The 17,284-nt window shown below is 37.6% G+C and overlaps 1 protein-coding gene across 3 annotated transcripts in view; it reads left to right on the top strand.

The window, feature by feature from the left end:
• The window catches only part of sema6d (semaphorin 6D), a 100,665-nt gene that overhangs the window by 10,577 nt on the left and 72,804 nt on the right, over window positions 1-17,284 (top strand). The window contains exon 1 of one of the 3 annotated variants that reach the window (XM_069190498.1): window positions 8,283-8,342. The exons of the other annotated variants lie outside the window; for them this stretch is intronic. The gene's annotated coding sequence lies outside the window, so the exon portion shown is untranslated. Of the gene's footprint in view, window positions 1-8,282; window positions 8,343-17,284 lie in introns of those variants that run through there. 3 annotated transcript variants of the gene reach the window in all.

Raw genomic sequence — 17,284 nt, 5'->3', positions numbered from 1 at the left:
TGCAGTGAAAGGCTAATTCTCCAGGTGCCTACTGATTTAGAACAGATAAATAGCTTTTATATTCCAAACTGAACATAGTACACAGTACAGCGAGTTCTAATCAAAGTCAACCCAATGGATTAATTAAAGATCAACAATGAACTTCAGGATAATTTGTGCGAAGTGTGTTTAAGACAGACAAAGATTTGTGTCCTGAACCACATAATTCAATTGTTAAAGACAGTTTCTTATAATTCTTCAAGAAACAACTGGACATGATTCTCAGATCAATGAGATATTATAAATCCAATGATCAAGATATAATAATAATAATACATTTAAACATATATCTGTACACATACACAGTGCTTTCCTGGAAACTCCACTCAAAGCTCTTTACAGGTAATGGGGATTCCCCTCCACCACCACTGATGTGCAGGATCCACCATTAAGACTAACAACCTCGGTTATACTTCTCATCAGAAGGACTGCACTATTTTTATAGTATATTGTCCCCATCACTATACTGGGAGTTTAGGACTCTCATATCTTTCCAAAGCAGAAACTGTAGCTTTCCCAGTAGGTCTCCCATCCAGGTACTGGCCAGGCTCACACATGCACAGCTTCAGTGGATTGCCAGTTGTGAGTTGCAGTGTGTTATAACTGGATGGTCTCATGTTGTTTGCAACCTTTAGTTTGCTGTTAAGTTCCATATTTTGCTAAATAAACAATGGGTGTGATATTGTTTGACTGAAATCATGCTTATTGGCACCCCCCATCAACTTCGTAAAGCCAGTCCTGTAACCCTATCTGTAGATGGTTCTGTACTTGAGCTTCAATCAAAATTGAAAAACCTTGGGGTTATATTTGATTCTGCCTTAACATTCGACCCACATGTGCAGCATACTGTCAAAACATCTTTTTTTTCACCTTAGAAATATTGCTAGACTATGCCCTATGCTATCATTAACTGTGGCTGAAAAGCTGATCAACACATTTGTGTTCTCTCGAATTGACTACTATAATGCTCTATTCGTTAGGGTATCTAAATCTACTCTGAACAAACTGCAGTATGTCCAAAATTCAGCAGCCAGAATCCTGACAAGGTCTAGTGCAAGTGTTCACATTACTGCTATCCTGGAGTCCTTGCACTGGCTTCCGGTCAAATTCCATGTAGACTTTAAAATCCTCATGCTCACCTATAAGGCTCTGCATGGCTTGGCACCTCAGTACCTGTCTGAACTATTATCACCCAACTCCCTACCTTGCAACCTTCGCTCTTCTAATTCTGCTCTCCTTACTGTCCCCCAAGCCTATCTACATTGTATGGGTGACAGAGCCTTCTCCTCTTATGCCCCCAAGCTCTGGAACTCTCTGCCCAAGGATATCAGAGAGTCACCTTCTCTAAACTCCTTCAAATCCAGACTCAAAACCCTCTTCTTCAGAAAAGCCTTTACTTAACTGGTTCCATTCTTCACCCCTCTGCTTTTCTTAGTACCACCATCCACGGTCTCCTCTATATATGGTGTTTTATCTTGTGTATTCTTCTTATTTATTGTTGTTGTCATCCTGTAAATCGCTTTGAGAAGCCACTTTTAAAGGCACTATATAAAATGAAGTTTATTATTATTATTATTATTATTATTATTATTATTATTATTATTGGAGACATGTCTCTACAAATGGCTGATTGCCCTCAGTGAGAAGCTTGATTCATAGACACTAATTGCAGTTCTAAATTAAAACTCAGTGATCATAGACCATTTAAAAATCTCTAGCACGTGACAGACTAAAGGGCATCAACAGAGAATATGATAATTAGGGAGCAATTATATATTGCATATTGTCTCCATAAACCCATTTTCCCCAAAGTCTTTGATGAACTATTAAACCCTTCAAATTTTCGTTTCACACACAAATAATAAAGAACTTCAAAACCAAACTGTTCCTGAACAATTAACCAAATCCTTCAGCAACATTGTAAACATCTGTGATCAAGAATTTTAAAACTGCATTTCACTTTCACGTTTAAAGATTCCTTTTACGGTGTGTGATAATTACTTAATGCTTCCTTTGATAAATTCTGCCAACAAATTTTGCACCTATGAAAAGACACACTAAGCTCAACAGAAGGAGAATTTGGAGCTCTCTGTGCATGGCTACAGGTTTAACAAGTTGAAAAAACCAGCCTAAGAACCAATTATTTTTTTACAACATGCAAGCTCTGTTTCATGATAAAAAACAAACATGTTGGAACCCCCTTTACTGGAGTACACTTGCAGTAAGCATGCCCAGTACTTCCAGAGGTCTTGTCAGAATTGCATGCCAACTGTGAATAATTTGTGCTGCATATATTGCGATTTTATGATGCAGACCACAGTTAGGGAAAGAATGTACTGTAGGTAACCCAAGTTGATTTCACTTGTGTGTCTGCCTAATTGAAATCATTCCAGAAATGAATAAGCACAAATCAGCCCACTTTGAACCCTCAACACTTCCATGCCTACCTCCAAATGCTCACTGCTCGTATAAGCTGCCATATTCTCAATGCAGCTGTAACACTCAGACTTTATCCAAGCACTGTAATCAATGGTTCAGGGAAACTTAAATCGTGCACACTTTGATAACAGAATACTACATTGCACATTGAGCACAGCCTAGAGAGCACTATCTATAGTATATTTCCCTTTGCAAACCAAAGAAAAGAATGGCATTATTCCAATAACTACACACCGTGTTCAGCATGTCATAGCATACTTTCCAATGATTTGTGGCCTCCTCATAAATGGAGCAGGAGATGCAAGAAACTATATTTTTAAAATGTATCCAGCTCAACATACAGTCATAACAATAGAGTACACTGGTTCTATAAAGACATTACTCTGCAAATAGAAATTCTACAGAATGGCCTTTGTTGCTTTTGACATTTTTGTTTCAGTATGTAAATTAGATATTTGAGACAAAAAAACTTGCTGATCCCAAATCCAGGCCTCAGGAAATTTAAGAAAAAATTTAAAAAATTCATTGGCAAATATGATTCTGTTCACATTCAATTGTCCATGGATGAACAGAGTACAGGTAAGGAGTGAATGCTCACATTGCGGTGATATAGTACCGCACAGATCTGTATTAGGACCTTTTCTCTTTCTAATTTAATGATCTAGATTCAGAGATTCTGTAATATTAAATAAACTAGTCATGTTTGTGAAAAATAGGAGGATCAGGCAAGAACGTAGAAGTTGCAAAAAATATTCAAAATGATTTAAACAAAATCAGTGCACATGCATAGTGTAACTATGATAGCAAAAATATACTTCACATGTAAAATGGAAAATGCTGATCTTGAAGAAGTTACATGGGAAAAACCCTTACATATTTATGTTGACACTTAATTGTAGAATAACAATGAAAAAGAAACGCATAGAATTTAAATCCAGGCAAGTTATGTTAAGATTGTACAATGCCATTGTATGATCTTATTTAGCATTTTAAGTACAGGTACAGAATAAATCTAAAGAAGAGCAACGAGATAAATGCAGATACCGAATGAATGCTTTACAGCTCAGCGGTAATATGCTGTGGCTTTGAGAGAGGTGGTGGAATCCAATCGCTAGGTGTGGGTGAAAGCAATCGGACAGGCTGGGCAGAGAATGTGCTGGGCAGACAGCAGAGGAGATGTGCTGGGCAGACAGCAGAGCAGGAGATGCGCTGGGCAGATAGACAGAGCAGGAGATGCGCTGGGCAGATAGACAGAGCAGGAGATGCGCTGGGCAGACAGGCAGAGCAGGAGATGCGCTAGGCAGATAGACAGCAGGAGATGCGCTAGGCAGATAGACAGCAGGAGATGCGCTGGGCAGACAGGCAGAGCAGGAGATGCGCTGGACAGACAGGCAGAGCAGGAGATGCGCTGGGCAGATAGACAGAGCAGGAGATGCGCTGGGCAGACAGGCAGAGCAGGAGATGCGCTGGGCAGACAGGCAGAGCAGGAGATGCGCTGGGCAGACAGGCAGAGCAGGAGATGTGCTGGGCAGACAGGCAGAGCAGGAGATGCACTGGGCAGACAGGCAGAGCAGGAGAAGCGCTGGGCAGACAGGCAGATCGGAGTAAAAGCTCCACATCCAGGAAGATCAAAGAGGTTGCTATAAATGCTGTCAGTGGCCAAACAGCAAACAGGCAGGGACCTGGCTGGTGGTCAGGTACAGGTTCAGGCACTGAATCAGATGCCTCTGACAGTTTCAGACAGATTTCAGGGTACTGTACAGACTGCCTGGTTTGTGCTAGGACCACTTCAATATACTAAGGTGAAACTCCAATGACAGAACATCTGACTGTGAACAGGACAAGGGTTTAAAATCCAGCACTGATGAGAAAATTACCCGTTAAGTGGGGGTAGGTGGCATGGACAGCCATACTGATCGCATTCTCATGCCACTGGGATGTGTTTGGCTCTGCGTGTGAATATGACCGGTTGCCAAGGAGACTGGGACCTGTGAGCTCAGATTTGCCCAGGTGAAACAGAATGACCAATAGAGCAGCCATCCCAACAGACTTCTGCAGAATTTACATTGAAACAGGAACCAGAGGACACCAGTAAAAACTACAGAGAAGTGTATTTAAAATGTAGAACAGAAGGTACTACTTTAAACAAAGAGTTGTGAAAGCTACTCAATATCCTTCTTCGATAGGACTGTTTGATTAATTAGTTACTAGCAAACACATTGACTGGATGGTTTGCCCTAATTTCCTTTAGAACTCTTCTTATGTTTCCACAGGAAAAGTATCATCATTGGTATTTTACAATCAGTTTGGACAGATGCAGTTAAACCAGGTGACCACCAGTGGCACTGTCCATCTAATTTTCAAATCTAAAAGGAACCAGAGGAGGCTTTCATTTTCTAAATCAGTTTATCATCAATATTAAAAACCTCACATATAAATGTATATCTTTTTAAAAGATACAGAGTTGATTGGAATCAGAATTATGGACCATTATGCTCACTTTAATGTTTTATTTTGTTCATAAACTGTATTCCTTTCTGTTAACAAATGTTCACAAAAATTTAAACTTTTCTATATATTTGTTTGTGGTACCATAAAAGAAAACTTTATTGACTAATGCTTAGACGCAGCTGAGCACATATGAAAAAAAAAACAGCTGGGACTCCAAGGTGCAGTCTTCTGGTAGCTGTACGTTTGCTTTTCACTAAATCACACAGCTGGTAGAAAGACACCAGCCATGTTTCTGAGCGCTATCTTTATCTAGAAACCTCAGGAAAATTACAAAATTCTCCCTTTTTAAATGAAAGTGCTTTCCTTCAGCAAATTAAGCACATACTGTAGAATTCTGGCTCAATTATAGGACATGCAGTACACTACTCTGAGGTTGTGTGAGTTTTTTTTTTGCCTCATCATTTCCCTCTGGTTCAGGGACAGGTGTTTCCAGTTTGACCCCAGTCCGTCAGAGCAGCAGTTTGCAACTGTTGGTCAGAAAGTCACTAACACACAACAGCTCCGCGGCTCAGATTCTATTAACCTTGACTTGGAACGGTTTGGGTGTCTTAGAGTTTTAATTACTAAGCCCTCTCCAGTGTAAAGCCCCGGCTCTCAGATGAAGCTGACGCAGACAGTGACCTAAAAGTCTGGCAGCTTTGTGACCTGACCCATACAAAATCTTACTGAATCACAAGATTGGGTGTTTTAAAGCACGCACTGCTGGTTTGGGCTTTAAAACTATTACTCTTGGCCACATATAAAAAGTGTGTGCATTTTCGCTTTGTACAAAACAGCATTATATCTTATAACATGCAGCAGTTGTGACAACAGAATGTTGGAGATTATCAGCAGTGAAAGAAAGAAACACAAAACAAATAAGATAGACATTGCAATAAAACTATTTTATCAGGATATTATTGGCAGGGATCTAGCTTTTTCAATAACTTCTGTTTCCCACAATTATTTCATAAAAGAAACTTAAAAAAAACATCAGGAATGAACAGTTCTGAAGAAAGATTAAAAACAGATATTTTATCAAGGCTGAGTAACATAGTGACCTTGAAGATCCATTCTGATTCATGTACACAGCCTTTTTGATAATACCAATCACAATATTTTTTAGAAAAACAGATATTGCCACTGCATTTGAGTGCAAAACCTGAACAAAAGCCGAACAAAACATTAGGCACACAGATCATTCTGTTAGGCAATGTAAATTACAGTAACAGTAATTGTATTAGTTTGGTAAGTTAATTAAATCCCATACTGGGCTGCCTGAACCTCTAAAAGGCTTGGCTTAAATATAACATCTTTATGTTTGCTGTGCAACAAAGTCACTTGAGTTCCAGTGCTGTTTGCCATATTCAATGTCATACTCCATTAAATGGCTGTAGCTACCCATTAAGAAAAACAACGGTTAAACTTTAGTTTACAAATACAACACTCTCTGCTGTGTAAGAATAGGCAAAATGAAGCGATTCTCCAATCAATCCCATCTTCTTCAGTTATCACTACTGTGCCCTCTGTGAAGCACAATTATTGCTAATTCCTTCAATCTTGAAGAAAACAATTTGTTTGAGAACCTCCTGCTAACACAAGCGAGTTTCAGGCACATTCAGAATAAATCAGTGACATCTGCACTATTATCTATTTTTATTCTGTGGCTTTTAGAGAAAAAGTATCTTTATACATTTTTATTTTAATTTATAATATATAATGAACTCAAATTTGTGTCAGCGGAAATGGACACATATTGAAAGTAGAAAACTAAGTAAAAGTACTTTCCACTATACAGAAATACAATTTTGACTATAATAGAAAAACATTCGCAGTGTCATTTTTAATTTTGATGGGAATTTTTACATATAACACTGGCTAGCTGGTGCCCATACAGTCTGTGTATAAACAGTATATATTGTCAGTGAAGAGAAACACATTGCATTTTTCAAAAGGTAATAGTACAATAATCAAATGTCTCACACTGCAAATAATAAAAGCATTTTTAAGTAGTGAGTAAAGTGTGACTAAAAAAGATTATGGATCATTTTTAGATTCCTGAGTTTAAAAAAGCAGTCTTAGTTTTATAACTTAGTTATATTCTTAGTATATAACTATATTCTTAGAAATAATTAAATAAATGTTTTGAAAGCAAAAAAAGGGAACAATCTGCAAGTCCAAAAAACAACAAATGAAAGATCAGACCTGCAGGTAATGTCATTACAGCAAGATGCTTCTCCCTATCCTAATGTCCATCATCTAGACACTAATGTGACACACAAAACCGCAGGCCCTTAGAGAAGAGGTTAAGGATCAACATACTTTACAAAATAGGAGAAGGGAGCAGCTTATTTAATTGCTGCAAATTCTGGATGAGAAAAATTATTCCTGCAGAAAGGAACCTTGTGCTTTTTGTATCACGACTCTGAGAGACATACTAAAATACCAGAACAATGGAAGGACGTATAATGGTTGCAAAAGTGTTTGGGTATTGAATGACAATCACTAATGCGGTGCACATACTGTAAAAATCTGTGTAGCAGGACAATCCTCTGGTCGAGTGTCATGTTCCCTATGGACCTCAGATTTCAACGAGGCTTAAAAGTACTCTGTATCTGAAGATTTATATTTACTCATACATATTGCATAAATTTAACTCTAGTTCCATAGCTTATCCTATGATATACTCCTCTCTAGTCACGGAATCACTGAAGCAAAAATTATTGATCAGCTTCTTGATAGGAAAGTGCCCCAATTGTGAATAATTAACTTGACACAGCACTCTAATCGAGTCAATAAGACAGGATGAAAGAAACATATCACAGCTGAAAAATCAATATGACTAAAAGGATAATTATGACATGTGATTGCATTTAATTGCAAATTTAAATATCTACCTACATACACACGCAGCAGAAAAGAAAGTGAAGGACTTGCTGTATGTCAACTTTATTATTGTAATTTATCTGGAGAGCACAACTTGAAAATGTAATTAAAGTTAATGCAGAGGCAGGCATCTCCGGTGAGCTGTTCTGAATGGCAATTACAAAAAACTACCGTAACAGTGGCAGTTCATTTTTTTTTTCATAAATATGATAATGTAAATAAGTTAAGATGCTAGTTTTCAAATGCATATCAATTCGAGAGATGACTGTTTTCCATCTAAGGTGGAAAGCGGACTTCCAGTTCAAGGAATGAGGCAGTGCTATTGATTAAGGAAGGTGAAATAAAGCTAGAAGTGCTTGGAGAAATGATTTTTCTTCTTTCTTGCAGCATGCTATTGTAATTCTTCTTGGCTTTTTTAATATATTGGCATTGAATGAATTCAGATGGCCCACTGCCTGAAGGGTGAACACAAGGCTGGGCAGATGGCTGTGAGTATGATCCTTTGTCTGTTGACATTACACTTAAACTTCACTTCCTGAGGCAATAGCAGTGTGTAGTAAATAAATGATAAACACTATTTCTCATTCTGGAGACTAGATGCTATATCCATTTTTACTGCAAACAGTTCCTCAGACAAAGTATTGAGGTTAATATTCCCATACATAATTAACACCCTTTTGCTTCTAGGACTGCATTTCATCATTTTGCACAGTAAAGATAGCCCAGAAGCATCCAAGCAGTACAGTGAAAAAAAAATGTTTAAATTAAAAGTAAGGTTAAGGTTTTTTAAGAGTCAATATTTATTGCCAGGGTCCCAGTTTCTCCAGTTTTGAGAAATAATGGCACTCTGTTTTCATGTTCTGTTTCTTTTTATATATATATATTTTTTTTTAGTGTAATGATTCAAGAAAAAAAATGTATTTGCTCTTTGTAAATAGCTAAACAGTAAGGGAATAGATCAGATGTAAAGTATAAGCCAGATTAAATGCTGCTGAGCCCTGCAAACCATTTCATTAAGATTTAATGGGATTCACAGATCACCCTGCAACTGGGAAGCAGTGTCTCCCTTTGGTCTTAAAGTCCTTGACCTTTGAGCTGAAGGCCTTCCTTTTATTATTGACAAAGCAGATTGTAAAGGTTCACTGTCAGTGAACATCTGCTGGAAAAACACAGGCATAAAGCTGTTTTAATATTCATATTCTGCCCTTATTAGCTTCATTTCCTCACTTTGTTTTCCTCTTTCCCCCTCATAACCCAATTATATCTTCTATTATAAATGCATTCTGTCTGGCTTTTCGTGCTCATTGTATTCAGAGGGACACTGAACAGTGCAAGGCATATTTGTGTTGACAGTGGAGTTCTCATCAGGATGAGTGTAAAGGCTTATTCACTTCGAGGCTGAGGAGAACTATTTGGGAAAAGCCACATGGATGTGCAGACGGTTGGAGTAGGGTTTGGAAGGGTGGATTAAAATGTATTCTTTCTGATAGGTTTGTGACAATATGAAAAAAGGTGTGAAAAGGCATGCAAAAAATGTTTCATGCCGAGATCAAGGAGGGCACTGCTGGATATACTCTTTTTTCTTAATTAGTATGTACAGGCTGAAGAGAGCATATAGATTGTACATTCTGAGCAATACATTAACCTCCAGGTTGGTCTCAAACTCAAACTACATTTTCTAACAAACACCTTTCATTCTAGCAATAAATATGTCAAAACCCCTCATCTGTGCTACCTTTAACTAGTAATTATACATTTAATGCAATGTTATGTAGTGGAGCTGGTTACCGCATATGTGAAAGCTACCATCTTGGCTCAAAACCAATGCCCAAGATGGTGGGGCCTGAGTTTTGAGCCAAGATGGTGGCTTCTGTTTGATGACACCTCCACTACATAACACTGAGATCAATCTATAACTACTAGTTAAAACTAGCACAGATAAAGGAGTTTCAGGGATATGTATTGTTAGAAGTCAACAAAATATGGGTTTCAATATGATAGTGAAAGGGTGGTTAATCTACTGTATACAAAAATTTCCTTAAAGCTACTCTTAATTAATCATAAGGCAATACAGTTACATATAGAAAAGGAGTAGTGTATTTTGGATTTAAAAACAGCCTAGATTTACTACTTAATTTGAAAGTAGATTAACTAGATTAACTACTTAACTTTGAAACAAAACATCACTCCTTGGAAATCTTTCAACCTAGTCTGAACAAATGGGGCTCATCAGGTTCCCTTCAGGAGAAAGTGAAGAGATGGTGCTGTTACAGATGGGTTTAATATAAACTTTTGTCTGTGTGAACAGTAAGATATAAAACGTATTTACTATCAGATAAAGGACAATGACAGAGCACTCATCTAAGAGTTTCTAGGTCTAAGGTTGCACCAGCAAAACATAAGTTATCTAAAATGCCTTGAGGCTTAGTTTTGCACCTCTAAAATCTGCAAGTTCTATGATTAAAGAATCCCTTGTAAAAAGTATATCTAGGACTGAAACACACATCAGGAAATTGAACTGACAAAAAACTCCACTGCTGCTTAACTGAGCTTCAAATGATGTTGCCAGTCATCCTTTTAATGTTTTAGTAAAACAAAGCCTTATTAAGCTTCCGCTGGCAAAAGCAGGAGGTCAGATACTGAAAACCACATTGTCTGGGCATTGTTCAAGCTTCTGGCAACACAGCTTATTAAAGAGAATGAAAGAATGAGTTACTGGCATATAAACTTCACCACCTCATCACATCATGATTTCCCAGAAAGAACTTCCAGAAGATGTGCAGAGCTCTGGTTTGTGGCTGACCTGGTTTTGCACTTTGGTAGTTAGTGCTGATCTCCTGCTTTGTAACCACCACTTTGAAGAGTGTCTGATAAAGTAAAAGAAGTCAGCTTCTCCTTGGCAAACATTTCAGTTCTTTGGAAATCAGAGACTCACTCTTTATATGACAGATGTTTTAGAATTGCTGTTGGAGGTGAAATGATATTGAGCTTCTGCTTCAATGAGAAGATTCATTTCTGTTTTTAATCACTGTGTGATTCAACCACATTGATTCTATGTGGGAGTTCAGAATGTTTTGATTGGTTGCAAACTGCAGGGAACTGGGAGAGGTAACCTGCAAAATCATACTTTTCAATCTTGTATCTATAATACGCCACAGCTCAGGGATCAATGAGGCATCCAGAACCAGTGAAACTAAGAAGAATTTGAGTGCAGTTCACTCCCTAATCTCACGTGTTCTTGTGCAGCAGCACAAACAACCTCAGTCTGCTCTGACCAAGTCTGGCAGAGGTTTCATGCTCCTGGGTATTTAAACTCCGACAGCAGCAGCTTCAGACTTGGCAAGGTCCATATGTAAATAAGAACATGAAGACAGGTTACAAACGAGAGGAGGCCATTAAGGCCACCCAGCTCATCTGGTTGCTAGGAAGTAATCGATCTTCGGATCTCTTCCAGCCATTTCTTAAAGGAAGCCAGGGTATCAGCTTCAGCAAAATGACTGAGGAGCTTGTTCCAGACTCCCACAGCTTTTTGCAAAAAGACAGAAGATGAGATAAATAAACCATACTTAAACTAATATAGTTTGTATTACTGTGGTGCGGCACATTAAGTACAGCCTAGAGGCATCAGCCATGAGGTGATCAGTGTTTTATAACTTCACCTCAGCTTTAAGGCAGGCTTGCAGCAGGCTATAACTGCAGAAAGCACACAGGGCCACTACTGAAGCAGCATAATTGATACATTAGCAGTGATTCCTATAATATGTATGAATTTACCATTTGATGATCAGCAAGGATGCAGGGCAATTTAGGATGGACAAGATTGGCAGAGAAAATTCACTGTACTGTACTTCACTGTACATTTATTATAAGATTTAAATCTTTCACTACAGATGACCAAAAAGACTTATAAACAGGAGGAGGCCTTTCAGCCCACCTGTGCTGTTTGGTAGTCAGTAGATAATTCATTAAAAGGATCACATCCAACCTTTTCTGAGGATGAACCAGGGTTTCAGCTTCAATAACATGGCTGGGTAGTTTGTTCCATACTCCTACAACTCTTTTGGTAAAGTAGTGACATGCGCTCTCAGTTTTAAACCCTTGCTTTTGTCTGACTGCTCATTCGGAAGTAGTCTAGTACTTGTATACTTGTACTTGTATCAAGATCCCTCATAGTCTTTTCTGTTCAAGACTGAAAGGGTTCAGTTCTTATATACAGTGTACAGTGAGAAGAACATCAGAACAGTTCTTCAGACACATATGGTTTCAATTCTTTCAATTTTCTGTGCTCGAACATCTGGATGCCTGACCAAAAGATATCAGACATCAAAAAAGATAGAAAGGATGGAAATAAATACCTAGCTAAAATTGAAACTTGAAAAAAGTAGCAAATTATCCAAATGGTTCACCTATAAAGAGCTTCAGAGAAAGTTGCTAAAACAACTTTCATTGTTGTTGGCAAAATGTTGTTAGAGACAGACTTTGCAAAATGTGAACTGTTTGTGTCTTCCAAAATTACTTTCAGATTTTTATTTTAATATTATCTGAGAGTAGGTATATTAATAAGACTCACATCTTCAAAAGAAGAGGAAAAGCAACAATACCATTTACATCAATGTCATGTACAGTATGCAGGATACTTTAAGCTAGAACATTTTGCTTCTGAATGTTGTTTTCATTCCACATTTTACTACCTAACAAAAAATCCTTGGTTAAAATAGGATTTTTTATCTTCCTAATAAATTATATTTGCCTTTGAAAAATAACTCTTAAGAAGAGGTTAGCTTGACAGATTGTGTATTATTCTTTGCTATATAAAACCAAGAGGTGTTCAGAAACATTTTCCTGAAGCATTTTGAAAAAAAAAGTCTGTTCTTGGCCCATTTCCTTTTCTGAATGGTAAATAAAGTTCAATCCTATTTTTGAAATCCACCAGCAATTGAATTCCAATATAAAGTTAATTAAATAAAGCACACGTTTGCTTGTTGTTCCTACTATGTTACTGAATGACATTTTAAAATATAAAATTACACTGAACTTTTACTGCACCAAGGACTTTATGTGCACCCTGGAACAATTAAACGTCTAAATTACTTTTAAATGCCATGAAAAGATTTACTGGATGGTTATTGCTAGTTTCAGTGTGCAAATGGAAAATGAAACTTAAGAATCAATGCTGAATTATAGACTTGAAAGCTGTACTTTATATTCTGAGCCTGATGAAATGCAGTTTTATGCTCATTGCTCAACAACCAGTGTAGCTTTCAAGATACAACAATTTTAAGACATTTAAGGAAGTTGCCAGCCTCAGTTTTCACCTTCCTTGGTCTGTTAGCCATGCAGCAAAAAGTTCACCTCACCAGACATTCAATTTCTGGAAAAAAAAATACAGAGGGCAGTAGTTAAGGCCCATGGCCATATTTTCATCAACTTCCTATTTAACAAATTGCTTACAATTGTAAATGTTAGTTGATCTCCTCCACTCTAATGGGAAATGATATGTAAAGTAAGTGATTACCATAATACAAGCACTGATGCAGCTAATGGTCAGGAGAATAGCATGGCTTTCTGGTACTTCTGAATCAGCAATCTGTCTGTTCAGGCCCATTCATGGAGAGAGAAGCAAAAGGAATTGTACAAAAGGAAGTATTTAATGGGACACATATGCATGTGCTTTTGTGCTGTATGAAGCAAAGTGCAGTGTAATAAATCATATTTTTATTTGTTATGATCAAACAAGTAATTTTACATTAACTGCAAGATATAAGTAAAGGCATTATCATTTACACTGTCACACACAAAACATTCCCCATTTAGCCATTCTGTTGTCATATAGCATTCTTTAATATGATTGAATGACTGAAACAGCATTTAGGATTTAAGCTGCAAATTGGAGCAGGTAAGAAAAAACCTTGCTGTGGTTTCTACATCTTCCACCTTAATATTTCACTACACTCTGTCCGTGATGCTATGGAACAGAAGACTAAGTTAGTTGTTACCTTGTTAGTTGTCTCTAATACAGTGTTTACTGTTTATTGTAGTTTGTGTGGTTTGGGCTGAGCTCTGTTACAAGGGTTTAATGTTATTTACTTGAATAAATAACAAAGGAACAAAGCAAAGCAACAGGTATGAACGTGTTAGAGACCCTTCTTTGAAGAAAGACATTTGATATACCAGTGAACCCCGAAGGCATGGCTAGATATTTTTACAGTTGTTTAACTGATGCTTCTTACTTAAGATTTTGCTTTCAGTCTAAAATGTTTTCATCCAAAAGCTAGTGCTATTTTGGTACATTTATGGCAGATTTTTTTATGCTATTATTAGGTTTACAAATTTGAGCAGTTACTAAAATTATAATCCATGTCTATATATGGAGTTAAATTATTCAGTAGGTAAATACATTGATCTCAGACCTAAATTCAAACCAGACCGGCAACTGAACGGGTCCTATTCTGAAACCACAGAATTTCAGTTAAGGATAGAAAGAGAGAGACAGACAGGAACAAGTGCTTTTGCTGTAGTAATGAGATGGTAAAGTCTCCTCTGAAGAATGCACAGTTTTTATCCGAGTTTTCTTTTAGGAATATATGGAGGCTAATGATACATTTGCAAAAGCTGCTGACATACTGATTTGAAATCACTTTTAAAGTTATTAGGTGTTGCTTTTTTAATTAAACGAAAAGGTTTTCTTGCTTGTTTCTCCTATTTACCACCACATTTCCTATAGAAGAATAGAGCAGTAGTGTGCATAATGGAGTGCTTTTCAGATGTACAGTAATAATGGCACATTAGCATAACATCCAATGACTCCTCTGAGCTGCCTTTACATTTCAACCTCTCTGGTCCCCAGAGAAGAATTAGCCTGCCAAATGAGGTACATATTAGTTCCTCCTAGCTGAAAGATTTTTTTTTACTCTCCCTGCACTCCACTATGCTGAGAGTATCACAACTTTTTGTTCTGTGGCTGGAAATTACTTTCAGTCAGTCAGACCAAAGCTGGATTTAAATCAAATAAAAGAGGTGAAATAAGGCCAAACGCAAAGAAGTACAAAGACCACCAGTACAGCACAGAACACACCCACAGTAGCCCAGCTGTTTGGACTGTTTGATGTTACAGTCGGGTATCTTCTTTGTTTCATAAACATCAATAAGTTCCACAAAGTAGGTCGCATTGTGCTGGATTCTTTCATTAGGAGTTACATGAAAAAAAGTCACGCTATCTTAGTTACAAAAAAAAACAGTAAATCAAACAAACTTCAAGGCAAGTAATTACTTTTTCATTATGCCATTTTTGAAAAAATAACTTTAAACAAGAAAGCAAGGACTTCAAACTGTTCAGCTGATTTTTGGAAGCATTGAAGTCATTTTTTGGTCCAGAACAAAGTGGAATTTGAAGCTTCACTCTTCCTAGAAAACGGAAAAACCTTTTGTCCTTCTTGGAACAGAGAAGTAAGCGTTTCTGAGGATGACAGACAGACAGCGTAGTGAATATATAAAACAAAAACAGCTCATTGGGCATATGTGGCTTCCCTAATTTGCTAGCCTAATGTTTTTAAACCTTGAACAAAATCCAGTTTAATGTAATATAGTTTACTTCAACCTTTGCATGGACATTAAAACCAATACAATGAAACACCTGGATCCTGACATAAATAAAACCTTTGCTATAAGTGGAAGAAACAGCTACATTATTTCTGAGGATTTAAAAACATTATAACAAGAACGCTTAGTTTATCACATAGTGCTGCATTATGGTAGCCATAATTGGCGTTGCTTTCTTTGGCACAAGGAGTAGGTTTCTTGGCTAGCCCAATGAAACCTCACAGTGCTTGTTGGCCTGAGATGGCCGGTTGCCATGCTGGCTAACGAAGCCACTTGTCCGATTAAGGAAAAGGGGGTTTTGTACACATTGCATCTGGCAGGGTCAGTTTGAGCATGGAGAACAATACGTGTATACATTATATGGAAAAAGCAAACATTTAAAACGGTATGCGCCAGTCTTCCCGAAATGGGATGAATGAAACCCTTTTAACTATCCAAGATGAGCCGTGAACGTCATCCGTACATTTCACACCAATTACTTAGGCCTCTGTTTGCAGAGGACTTAGCCTCAGTGTGGAGAGGGTACAGTCTGAATGTCTGATTAAAGGTGCCAAAGGTTTGGGCTTTCCCATGATATTCCTCCTCCACTTTAGGTTGAGTAACCAGGAAGGAATCTGCCTCCTTTCATTAGCCCTGAAAAGAGAGCTGTGAAATTGTCACTGAAATTTAACTGTGTGCAAACACAAAGCTAGTGAGATAATGTGCTGTTCCCAAACACTCAAAGAATCAGCTATTTTTGTGGGGAGTGAAGGGGGGGAGGTCTTGGTTCTTTTATACATTTAGACTACATCTGAAGTGAACTACGGATGGGGCTGTATGATCTAAGTGCCCTCTTCGCTTGCATAGTTTTTATTGATTTGCCTTTTGAGCCAAGAAAAACCTTCAGGAGAGGACAAGGTGTTGAACGTCATTGAAACCATTTGTTTTTTTAAAAAAAAACATTTGTTTTTGACCTAATTCGATAATTTGCTTTGCGTGCTCCTTTCTTTGCCAACCATGAGACCCAGAGAACAGCTGTTCTGCATGAGCACCTGTTTCACTGAGGTTGTGAAGGAGTCTGTGGGATCACAGGTTGTGTATTAATTCAAATAAAAATATAACGCCAATTAAAAACAAGAGAAAAAAACTAATGAGGCAAGTTTAAAATGGTTTCTTTTTCATATCAATATTCATATTGATATTTTCAAAGCAACCATAGTAATTAAATTGGAAATCAAAACAGTGCTTATTTTCAGGAATTCAGTTCAAGTACTTATTTTGATCAATTTTCTATTTCAACATAGGAAACAAGGCAACATGTCAACAAGAATACAAGGATAAGGAATATAAAAGAAATTATGTTTAAGTACTTTTAAAAAACATGTCCAATGGCATTAAGGTTTACAGAGCTATTTTTTTTAGCTAAGCTAAATAAAATGTAAAATGAAATGTACACCCAGGTTCCAAATCATATTACAACTAAAGGACAAGCATCCCCCTTCATATTACAAGTGGCTGTAAGAAGAATATTCTAGGAACGCTCACACTCTAGGGTAGGTTTACACAGGCAAGAAAAACAAGGTGCAAAATCCATCCATTTCTAGCTGCTTCTTCCAACTGAAGGTTACAGAGGTGCCAGAGCCTGGCCTGGCAAGTAACAGACAGAAGGCAGGATACACCCTGAACGGGACGCACATCATACACACTCACACCAGGGCCAATTTTCCCAGAAGCCAGTATCTCTTTAGACTGTGACAGGAAACCGGAGCACCCGGAGAAAACCCACACAAACATGGGAGGAACATACAAACTCCACACATATGGCACACCAGGCCCGGAACTGAACCTTGTG

This window comes from Lepisosteus oculatus, chromosome 5, assembly GCF_040954835.1.
Source record: "Lepisosteus oculatus isolate fLepOcu1 chromosome 5, fLepOcu1.hap2, whole genome shotgun sequence".
Taxonomy (NCBI): Eukaryota; Metazoa; Chordata; class Actinopteri; order Semionotiformes; family Lepisosteidae; genus Lepisosteus; species Lepisosteus oculatus.
This window is presented reverse-complemented; position numbering and strand designations above follow the sequence as displayed.